Consider the following 10,872-nt stretch of genomic DNA (forward strand, 5'->3'; position numbering starts at 1 on the left):
CTCCTTATTACATCTTCTTCAGGTGCTGTCGCCACTGCAGGCTCCATAGAGCCCCGTGCCGCAGGAAAAGTGGCACGGAATCTGCTCTCAACAAGTGCTGAGCGTAGTCACAGCAGGCAAGCGGCGCTATCGCGCTATTACACGCCCGACATGCCTGTGCTCGGCCAACACCATTCAGCTCGGCTACGCTCGCAAAGCACGTCTCCGTTACTAGGCGACGGCCACGCATGCTCAAAGGAGACCCATGTGGAACGTACTCCAAAGAACCTCTCCCGAAGGCCCGTTCGGTAAGCTTCGCACCGAAGCGGCTGTGTCTGTCGCGCTTCCCGATCGTTTTCCTTATCTTTTCTCTAACAACTCAGAGCAGCTTCTCAAAGAGAAGGGTAAATCATTCTTCCCCAACTTCGCGTACATGGCCCTCACGCGATCGCAAACGCGGAAGCTTTCGCGGGAGCTTGATCTTGTTTAATGTAGTGAACCATCAAGTGACCTTGGCGGTGGGTTGACGGAACCTCAGAGAGGAAATTCTTCGTGTGAGTCATGTAAGCGGTCACTCGAGCGGCCCGTCGCCGAAGCGACCAGCGCGGTTTCCGTAGCAGGGGGAGACGACATGGCGCCATTGAGTCAGAGCGAAAGGGGTGCAACGCTCTCGCCTGTAGCGGAAAGTTGGAGTAAGCTACCGAGGGTTGATCCAGAAACGCTCATTCGAGAGCAGCGTGAGGACCTCTCGATAAAAGCGCTAATGGAAAGCGTAAACTTGGGAAAAAAGAAAAAGAATGTTTTTTTTGAGAAAGCAGGGCTTTTGTATCGGAGCTACACAAATACGCAAGGTCACAAGTATGAGCAGCTCTCGGTGCCACAAAAGTGTCGTCGCCAACTATTGGAACTGGCGCATGAAAACGCGTGGGCAGAGCATCTCGGGATAAAAAAGACCAAGGCTAGAGTTTCCCTTGAGTTTTATTGACCGAAATGCTGGAAGGATATAGAAGACTTTGTACGCTCATGCGACACTTGTCAGAGAGTGGAGAAATCCGCGGACAAGAGGAAGGCACCCATGAAGCTTTCTGATACCAATTATGAAGTGAACTTAGGAAGCCGGCCAAACAAAATTTACCACAGTAACTTGATGAAACCATACGTTCAACGTCAAGCGGTCGTAAATCTGCTGTTGAATGTTTCAGAGGAAAAGGGACAAGAAATTTTGAGTTCTAGTCATGTAATCGAAAAGGTATCAAAGGTAATCTTGGAGCAGTTGAACCTAGAGCCTAGGTTAAGCGAAGTCCAGAAGAAGGACCAGAGAAGGAATGTTTCTTTTTAAGAGAAATCTGGACCCCCATATTGTAGTTACACAGATGTGCAACGTCGCAAGTACGAGCAGCCCTCAGTACCGCATAGGTATCGTCGTCTAAAAGTGGCAGGTAACTGAGGTGGAGCATGATACTCCAACGGCACAACTTCGACGTTCACTAAAAAAAAATCAAGCTAAACGCTAATGCAGGTGCATTGAGCCGTGCGTTTAGTTAGTACCTTCTCTACCTTTCGGTTTCTCGCTGGCAATTAGGGGAAAATTTTGACCTCACCACGACCTTAGATGAGTGCTCTCGTGCAGAGTGAGCTCAAGGAGCCAACTTTATGTTGTATTCTAATTCGTTACGTTGTTGTACGTGTAAAAAAGGTGAGTTCTCATTTTAAGAGTCTTGTGTCCCACATGTGCCTCTTGATGTAGAGGGAACGAAATTCCGATAGACACGTAGCTAGGTATATGTTGTACTATAATTTGTCTGGTGTTCTGTCGGGTGACCAAGGGCACTTGCTTGTGTCGTGTGTTGTCTGTTGTCGAACCGTTCTTGACAAGTTGCAGAACCATCGACAAGTGCTGAGACCAAAGATGGTCAGAAGAGACGGGCGAAGCTGGCCGTCAAGTAGTGACGACAAGCCAGTGGAGCTGGGATCCGTCCTCAAGAATGTGATGTGTTCCCGGAACAGAGTTTGGAGCTGCATTATCCCCATGGCCCTGGAGGCGAACCTGGAGGGACCTGGCGAATGAGTGCGCCTGACATCCGAGCCACGTGGAAGCAGCTCGTCTTTCCGGCGCATTGTCTCGCGGCGGGGATGCTGTTATGCCTGGGAGTCCACAGCGAACGTCCATGCCTCTGAAAAAGGCAATCTGTGTCAAGGCCAGCACGCGAGCCCGCCTGACGCGATGAACAACTCAACGGCGTCATCACGCGACGGCGCTTTTTTGCCACGCACGTGCAGTGAGTCCCCCCAGCCAGCGAGCCGGCGCCTTCCTGTCTGGTGAGTCTGACGCAATGCGTGGCGACGCCACTCGTCCTTGGGTGTAGCCAAGCGCAGCGCAGCGGCTCCAGATTCGATGAGAATGACGCGGCCCAGCGGCGACCCCATTGGAGGATTCTCACCTCATGACCAGCGGCGCTTCTGGTTGGACATTTGGTTACTCAAAGAATCCACCCGGTGCATATAATAGAAGCCCTGCGGCGCGTCGCGGGCAGTTGAGCTATGTGTTAGCTGTAGAGTTATGTGTTAGAGAGGAGAGCTCGGCTCTTCGGGTATCTAAGCTGTAGGCCCCAGTGCCGAATTTGTAATGCCTCTGTATATATGCTGTGCATAAACCTTGTTTAATTCACCGTCGTCTCATCCGCTCGTCTATCAGCTCTGCGTAGAAGCAGTCGTGAGCTGAGAAACCTACGCTACCAAATGGCTGGTGACCTTCCCGGCGGAGTTCGAAGCAGAGGCGCCTTCGGGACCGTGTTGGCGTCACCGTCTTTTGAAAAAGTGGAGTCAGCGGTGAGATTCGTGGCGCCCTTCGTAACGTCGTCGAAGGCGCGCTTCGCAACAGCGTGAACGTACTTTGTGAATGATGTTCGCTCAAAGTTTCGAAAATTAAGTACAACAACGGGTCGTTCAGATATAGGCCCACTTCTGTGAAGTGCTTTTCTATATTAATGTGTTTTATTAGATGACCTTATTTTGTGGAATACACTATATATTTTCAATCTCCCACTTAAAAGACAATTATGGTGCATCCATAAAAATGCTTTCTTTAATTCCTCAAAAATTTGTGCCTAATAGTAGAGAGCGTGTTCGATTCGTACAAAACACGTTGTGTCTTGTCATGTTCAGACGGGCAACTTGTTTCAGTATACAAGATTTATGCAAAGCCACGTAGCGTATTCTTATGCTCAAAATACCTTTCTCACTTTGTCAATACAGGATGACTTACCCGAAACATCATTTAGAGACGCACTCAATGGGGCTGCAAAAACGACGACGAAGCTACTCGAACGTACCTTCGTTGTAAAACGGCCCCAAGTCTGCCAGTACGAGACCCCTCGGGTGTCTCGTACTTGCAGACTTGGTGCCGTTAAGTTGTATACGAAGAACTATTGGCCAGCTGCCCGCTCGTAGTAAGTTCACGTGCGACGTGACGCCACACAGGCTCTGTTGTAGGCCCGTGTACCCAGATTTGGGTGCACGTTAAAAAACCCCAGGTGGTCAAAATTTCCGGAGTCCTCCACTACGGCGTCTCTCATAATCAAAATGGTAATATCACGGCAATGTTTCACGGCAATGTTTTCGCAACATAGCAGCAACGTAATGTCAACATCCTAGCAACGTGACGTCAACATTGCTGTGTGACATGTTGACTTTCGTGCGACGTGCCCAAAAAATATATACTACTGTGTGTGCGTTATTAATAAAAGGCATGTTGACGAGTTCCGGGAACTACCATAAAGCTTCTGGCTACGAAAAAAGCTCTGGTATGGTGTGAAAAATTGCATAATTATTGTTCATGCACCAAAACTGCATCCTAACAGCTTTTTATCAATGCATTCATACATGCATAAACAAGTGGTGTTGGAACAGCCAGGCTATAAAAATGTCAAAACACACTTGTGCATGTCCATAAGACCGTAAACACACTTTTCAAATCCCAAAGCTTCCAAGACATGTGATATACATACTGCATTTTTGGAGCATTAAAAAATGTGGTTTTGCTCTGGGTAAGCAATGACTACAATAAGTGAACATGTGTTGAGGGTGCAGTATTTTTATGCGCAGAATTGCAGAACCCATGAGGACATGCAGTCGCAGAGCTTAGGCAGGAAAGCACATGCCGAAGTGCCTGAATGCCATATGAAAGAAAAAACAAGACATTTATTTACGAAGATTACTTACTTCTTATTTATTTGTCGTTGTCACAGAGCGAAACATGAATGGGAGTGTTACAAAACACATTTAAGCATTCAGTTATTAATATGAACAAGGCACGTTGCAAGTTTCCTTCATACTATGTCAACTGCTGGGTCGTAAAAAACAAATACAGGTGCAAAATGAAAACACAACTTGTGTATGCAATTTTAGCAAAAGTTTGACGAAAAAGCTTTTATCTATAGTATTTACAATATCAGTGGAAAAGTGAATTGGCAAGGAAGAAGACCCTGGCGAAACTGCTATGTGTTAAATACATAGGAGGACACGAATACCATAGACAGCCATTGCCTTCTCATTATTTTTCCAACAGTGATGCATGCATTGTATAGAGTGAGAATCGCCACTGCTGTTGACTGTCTGTGTCATGATTTCATGAACAGAGACAATATAGCAGCACTGAAAGACTGGCAAATCCCACTCAGGTTTAGGTTGTTTTGACGGAGCTTAAAAGGTTCAAAACAAGAACTTGTTTTTACCAAAACAGAAAAACTTGCCGATATCTGTGTAGTAAAACATGTTGCACATCAAACGAAGCTTATTAGTTTGAAGGCACTGAACTTCATTAATTGGTGTAAGTGGGAATCAAAACAACAACAAAACAAATAAAGTTGATCATATGCCGTACCGCATTCGAATGCACCAAACAGTCACGTGTCTTATTGGTTTTCATCCAATCACAAGTATTTACTTGCGTAAATTTACGCTATTGACGCCCAATAGGATTCTTCATTTACTGCGACTCCGCACTCATTGGACGATGGTGATTGTCAATAACATCCTCTGCGTACAAGGGAAACAACATAGGAAACTCAAAGCGCCGAAATAAACGAAAACGCACCAGCAGTCATCAGGCACCCTACATCGGCGTGAATTAACTCAAAACCAACCAGGACACCAAAGTACACCGCCGCGGCGGCAGGTTCAAAGTAGCCTCATTGTTTCTAAGAGTGGTCCGAACCACTCTTAGCCACTCTTCTCCTAGCCACACTGTTCTTACGCGAAATGTTGCTTCATGAATCCACTAACGAGCTTTTTTTCAGTGAGGTAAGCAAATATAGCAACTGCGTCACCATCGCTGACATGTTCCCGGGTAGTCACAGCGCGCTTTATTGCAGCGGCCGATGTGGCAAAGATGGCCTCTTATGACATTTTTTTGAGTTCTTCAATCGACTTACGCAACAAAATTTCTCTTGCCCGAAAATTGTTTCATAAGTTAGTTTTGTGAATTCGGTCTCTGGTGTGAACTGTACCACCGACTTTTTTGGCAAAATTTAAAGAAATTTGGTGACTTCCAGTGACAATTGGCTCTTCGATTCGCGAATTTCACTGAGCAGTCAGTAGCAATCCTTCTCATCAGATGCTTCGCATCTAAGAAGCTGTGGTTCTTCGGAACCACTCAGCTGATCCAACAGTGGCACTCTGGAGCACTATAGAGCTGCAAATCGTAGAGAGGTTGTCGTAGCTAAGCCCAAGTGCATGACTGAATTATCCACGAATATGAAATAAGTTACCAAATCCACTTTATCTGGCAAGTACTAGCTCGGCGCAAACGGAAAGCTAAAGCATGCGGACGACACACTCGCCGTAGCGGCTGCTGGTGCGTACACTTTTTGCTGCAGTGCTTCTGCAGACGTTGGTGGCACTCGTGTGCTTCAAAAAGGTCTACTCTAGCAGCCGATAACGACTACCGTGTCGAAAAAAAAAATTGGCAGATCCTACGTACTCCATAAGATTTAAGTACCTAATCATAAACAAGGCATTTGCAAACATACTTCAAAGTGCGCAAGAATTCGATGCGAAAAATTGGCAGATGCCACGTACAGTGGTAACCGATGACATGCGAAGCACGTATAAACAAGATTCATATGTCACTTTAAATTGAGCACCACAACGCGAGGCAGACGTAAATTATGCGCTACATGACTTCCATGTCGTTATTAGTATGTTTCGATGTGTCATTTACCTTTGTCGTCTTTTCAACTCATGTAATACTAAATTTGGTGTATGTGAAGTTCGCGATACGACCACGAGCACATTATGAGCGTCGAATGTACTCATGTTGTTACATGGGACGCATGTCATCATTATCGTGTTTGGACGTGTCGTTTATCTTCTTCGTCTATTTGCGTCACGTAATACCAACTTTGTTATATGTGAAGCTAGCAATACGGCCGCGAGTGCATCATGAGCATGACATGTTGTGATGTTATATGATACGCATCTCATGATTATCATGTTTGGGCGAGTCATTTACCTTCGTCGTCCATTCGCGTGACCAAATACCAAATGTGGTATATGGGAAGCGAGAAGAACTGCCGCGAGCGCATCATGAGCGTGGCATGCAGTCATGTTCTTACTTGAAACGCATCTCATGATTATCATGTTTGCATCAGTCGCATACCTTTTTCATCCATTCACATTGCGTAATGACAAATTTGGTGCATGCGGAGCAACAGAAACGACCGCGAACGAATCATGAGCGTGGCATGTAATCGAGTTCTTACATTACACGCATATCATATTTTCCACGTTAGCGTTTGTCTCTTGTGTTCTCCGTGCTCTCATGTCATACCACAGCAGTTTCGCAACATGTCATGTGAACGAAACCACCGTAAGAGCAACAAGATCATGGAACGTAAATCATGACATTCATGACATACACATCATGATTTTCATGTTATAATTAGTTGGTTATGCTCGTATTACAGTCATGTTATTCCATGAAAGTTTTAGTATGGATACCAAAATCGAAACGACGAGGAGAGCGAAAAGTAGTAGGTGACTAGATAGATAGATAGATAGATAGATAGATAGATAGATAGATAGATAGATAGATAGATAGATAGATAGATAGATAGATAGATAGATAGATAGATAGATAGATAGATAGATAGATAGATAGATAGATAGATAGATAGATAGATAGATAGATAGATAGATAGATAGATAGATAGATAGATAGATAGATAGATAGATAGATAGATAGATAGATAGACAGACTCAAAGTTGCCTAAGTTTGCTAAAAAATCCTTCGCTTAAAAAATTGTTGAATAATAAAAGCATCACAAATTTGTGCCTCGATACGGACAAGCAGGACCGTTAAAAATATAGCCACTTGAAACCTGCCCTGGTTTGGGTCAAGTAGGCTTTTTGTTTCAAGAAAGGGCATCAGCTGCTTGTTTATCACTTTCTCAGAGACCTTGCAAAGGCAACTTGTCAACGCTATGGGCGTGTAGCTCGATACTGAATATGGGTTAAGAATAGGAAGAATGGTGGCTTGTTTCTAGCTGGAAGGAATCTTATCGAAAAAACAAACGGCGTGATATAAGCACAGAAGGTTTTTTTTTTCGGTTTCTTGTGGCAGAGCTTTCAACATTTCGTAAACTATATGGTTGGAGCATGAAGTGGTTTCGTTACAGCAGCTTAGCGATGCCTGTAGTTCTGCTAAGGCAAAAGGCTTATTGTATGTATCATTTTTTGTTGATTTGCGCTCTATTTTTCTTTTTCAATTCTTGCTTTGTAACGTTTGAACGCTGGACTGTAACGGAATGAGCTACACACCTGTTCGAAGAGTGCACCGAAGAAGTTCGCTTGGTTTTTCAAACCGTTTCCTTGTGTGTTTACTTCAGAAAGTGAAAGTGCTTCTAGTCCTACTACTGACCATGCTCTATACTCTTGCCTTATGTGTATATGAGTTCATGCCGGATAGAAACTTCTGCCAGCTTTCTCTTCCGGCCTGTCGACGCGTTTTACTGCCTTTGGACTTGATATTTTTAAAATTGATAAGCTTTTCAGTGGTCGGTGACTCTCGAAGATGCCTCTATTCTTTTTTGTTGTTTGCGCGCATTAAGACACTCACTGTTCCACCAGAAGACGCGTCGTTTTTTGGGTAGTCCAGAAGTTTGCGGAATCTACTTATCTGCAGCTTCAATAAGAAAATTAGTAAGCTATTCTACAGATGCGTCTATGCTAGAAACGTGTATGTCAGTCCAACTTAAGCTAGCATTCTTATAAAAATGGTCAAATCGGATTTTTCTACGAGCCATTTTGGAACGTGTGCAAGACATTCAGCCGATAATAGTGAACTCAAAATTTAAAAAAACGTCACTTTTGTAAGCATTAGTTATGACTTTTCATGCTAATAAAGCTAGGAGCGATGGAGAGACAGTGCTGAAGTCTTTCGAACAGTCGGTATTATTAGCCAGGCTACTCTATGCTGGCTCTTTTCAATTGAGGAGACACGCACAAGAGAAGAAAACGAACTGCTCAATAGGGCGGCCTCGCGCATCGCAGTGGGAGTCACCCCGTAGACTACTATGCGCAATGAAGCCCCCTAGGACGAGATACAGTTATGGAAGTTCTTGAATTATTATATATAACTGAAATCAATGTTTGTTCAGTCATTGATAGGCAGGTATGTAAATACTGCAAATCATTAGCAGTTTGTCGAAAATGATTTGATTGATTTGTGGGGTTTAACGTCCCAAAACCACCATATGATTATGAGAGACGCCGTAGTGGAGGGCTCCGGAAATTTTGACCACCTGGGGTTCTTTAACGTGCACCCAAATCTGAGCACACGGGCCTACAACATTTCCGCCTCCATCGGAAATGCAGCCGCCGCAGCCGGGATTCGAACCCGCGACCTGCGGGTCAGCAGCCGAGTACCTTAGCCACTAGACCACCGCGGCGGGGCTGTCGAAAATGGCAGCTCGGGCAGCTACTGTCTCCAGGAATGCCTGAAAGGGTAAATGTGTACAGGCTGTTCCTTGAATAACTATTATGACAACAACACCGGATTATGTGACCGCGTCATTTCAAATCTTTCGAAAAATGAAGTAGTTGCGTAGGAAGTTTGTGTGTTTCAATTTTAAATGTGTTTCTTGCACACAAAGCACTATTGGTGTGTGTTTGTCTAAAGTTTCTGCAACATTGTCGAGGTTTTTCAGCAGTCCTCTGATGTTCCACTGTATTATATGAGTGATTTTAAAGGTTTGTGGTGCTGTGTACAAAAAGTGTCGCCTTAGGGGACAGGGCGTTTTGGGGGCTCCGTGATTCGGCACTTCTTTTTCCTTTTTGAGCGCGCTCCAAAGAGTTGTGCCTATTTTACGGCGTCTGAGGCGCAGGAAGAGTGGGATTTGTATATCAGCTCCTGCGAGGAGGCTGATGTCACCTGGAGAGCAGGCACGTTCACTGAAGTTTCAGACTTAACTGCGAGTGCAGTGATCTCGGGTCCACCAGACTCTGAAGTTTGCCGAATCTGTTTGGCAGGAGGTGGAGCAGCACAGGCTAATATTTCAACATTGGTCACAGATGGCGCGACCGCGGTCACACTCGATTTGACTGTAGTCTCGCCACATCTTCCCACGCCAGTGGAAAGATGTGGCGCGGCGCCCTGGTGCGTCAGATCTTCAAAGGAAGGAGAGCGCTGGTTACGGAAAGAGAAGTACTGGCGCGCCTTTTGAAACGGCAGATTAAATTTTACTTAAAGTTCAAGGATTTGTTTTAGGGGCGAAGCTTCATATGACATGGCTTGTGCATCCCCAGTTTTAGTATTGCGTAAGGTGTGGCATATACCCGCATACTAGTGGCACATACCCGCCCTCAGGCACATATCCGCTTGTTCACAAGTTACGAAAAACGTAGCATGGCGTCATTATCACGCTCTCGGCGTTAACAAAGCCCTGACAGCAGAATTGTGGTACATACTCACGTTAACTCCTTGGATTGTTCGCTGGATATCGGCACACGTATATGTTGAATATATGATAAAAACAAGTGATATGGCGGGTACTTGGAGTGCTCACTGGATGAAGAGATGGGCACACGGACGGACGCATGGACGGAGAGACAGACAAACAGACGGACAGGCAGGCAGACACACACATTGGATGAAAGGACGAACGAATGCATGGACGCACGCACAGACGAACGCACGGACAGACGCACGAACAGACGCACGAATGCATCCACGTACGGATTAACTGACGCAGTGACGCACAACGGGCACACGTACGGATGGACAGACGCCCGGGCGGACGCACGCAGAAAGCACGGACGGATCACTGAGCCCTTCGCCATAATTCCCATCATTCATTCCATGAATATTATGCGATTTTTTTTTCCTTTTTTTTAGGACGGGCACGATCGCGAGTAGGCGGAATGATCTCCTTTGCAATTTGCATTGCGGGCTGCAGCAGTACAATTGTACAATTTTTGTTTATTGGAGCTACAATTTACGCAAGTGGTGCGCCTTCTGCAGCTTTGTGATCCATGTGCATAGCGCTGGCATTTGAAAGATCGACGGAGATTTGGTACATAGGGCCTGACACAGAGCTTACGGTAGCCTGTTGCAATTGAGTCGGTTACGTTGCTGGTACGGGAGGTTATAACTATGTGCTTAGTGGGTATTTTCTTATTGTCTCGTCGTATAATTATTCTATGTACCTTGACTACGTTATGGTCTCTCAAGCCTTCTAACAATTCTCTTTCAGATAGTTGGAGGAGGTCATCATAAGAGACCACACCACGCACTGTAGGCACCGACCTGTGTGAGCCTACTGAAACTGGCAAATCCTCGAATGCTACGATTTTAAATAAGTTGCTATACTGGAGCTTGTCGCGTACCTCCAGGAG

Source organism: Rhipicephalus microplus, chromosome X, assembly GCF_043290135.1.
Source record: "Rhipicephalus microplus isolate Deutch F79 chromosome X, USDA_Rmic, whole genome shotgun sequence".
Lineage (NCBI taxonomy): Eukaryota > Metazoa > Arthropoda > Arachnida > Ixodida > Ixodidae > Rhipicephalus > Rhipicephalus microplus.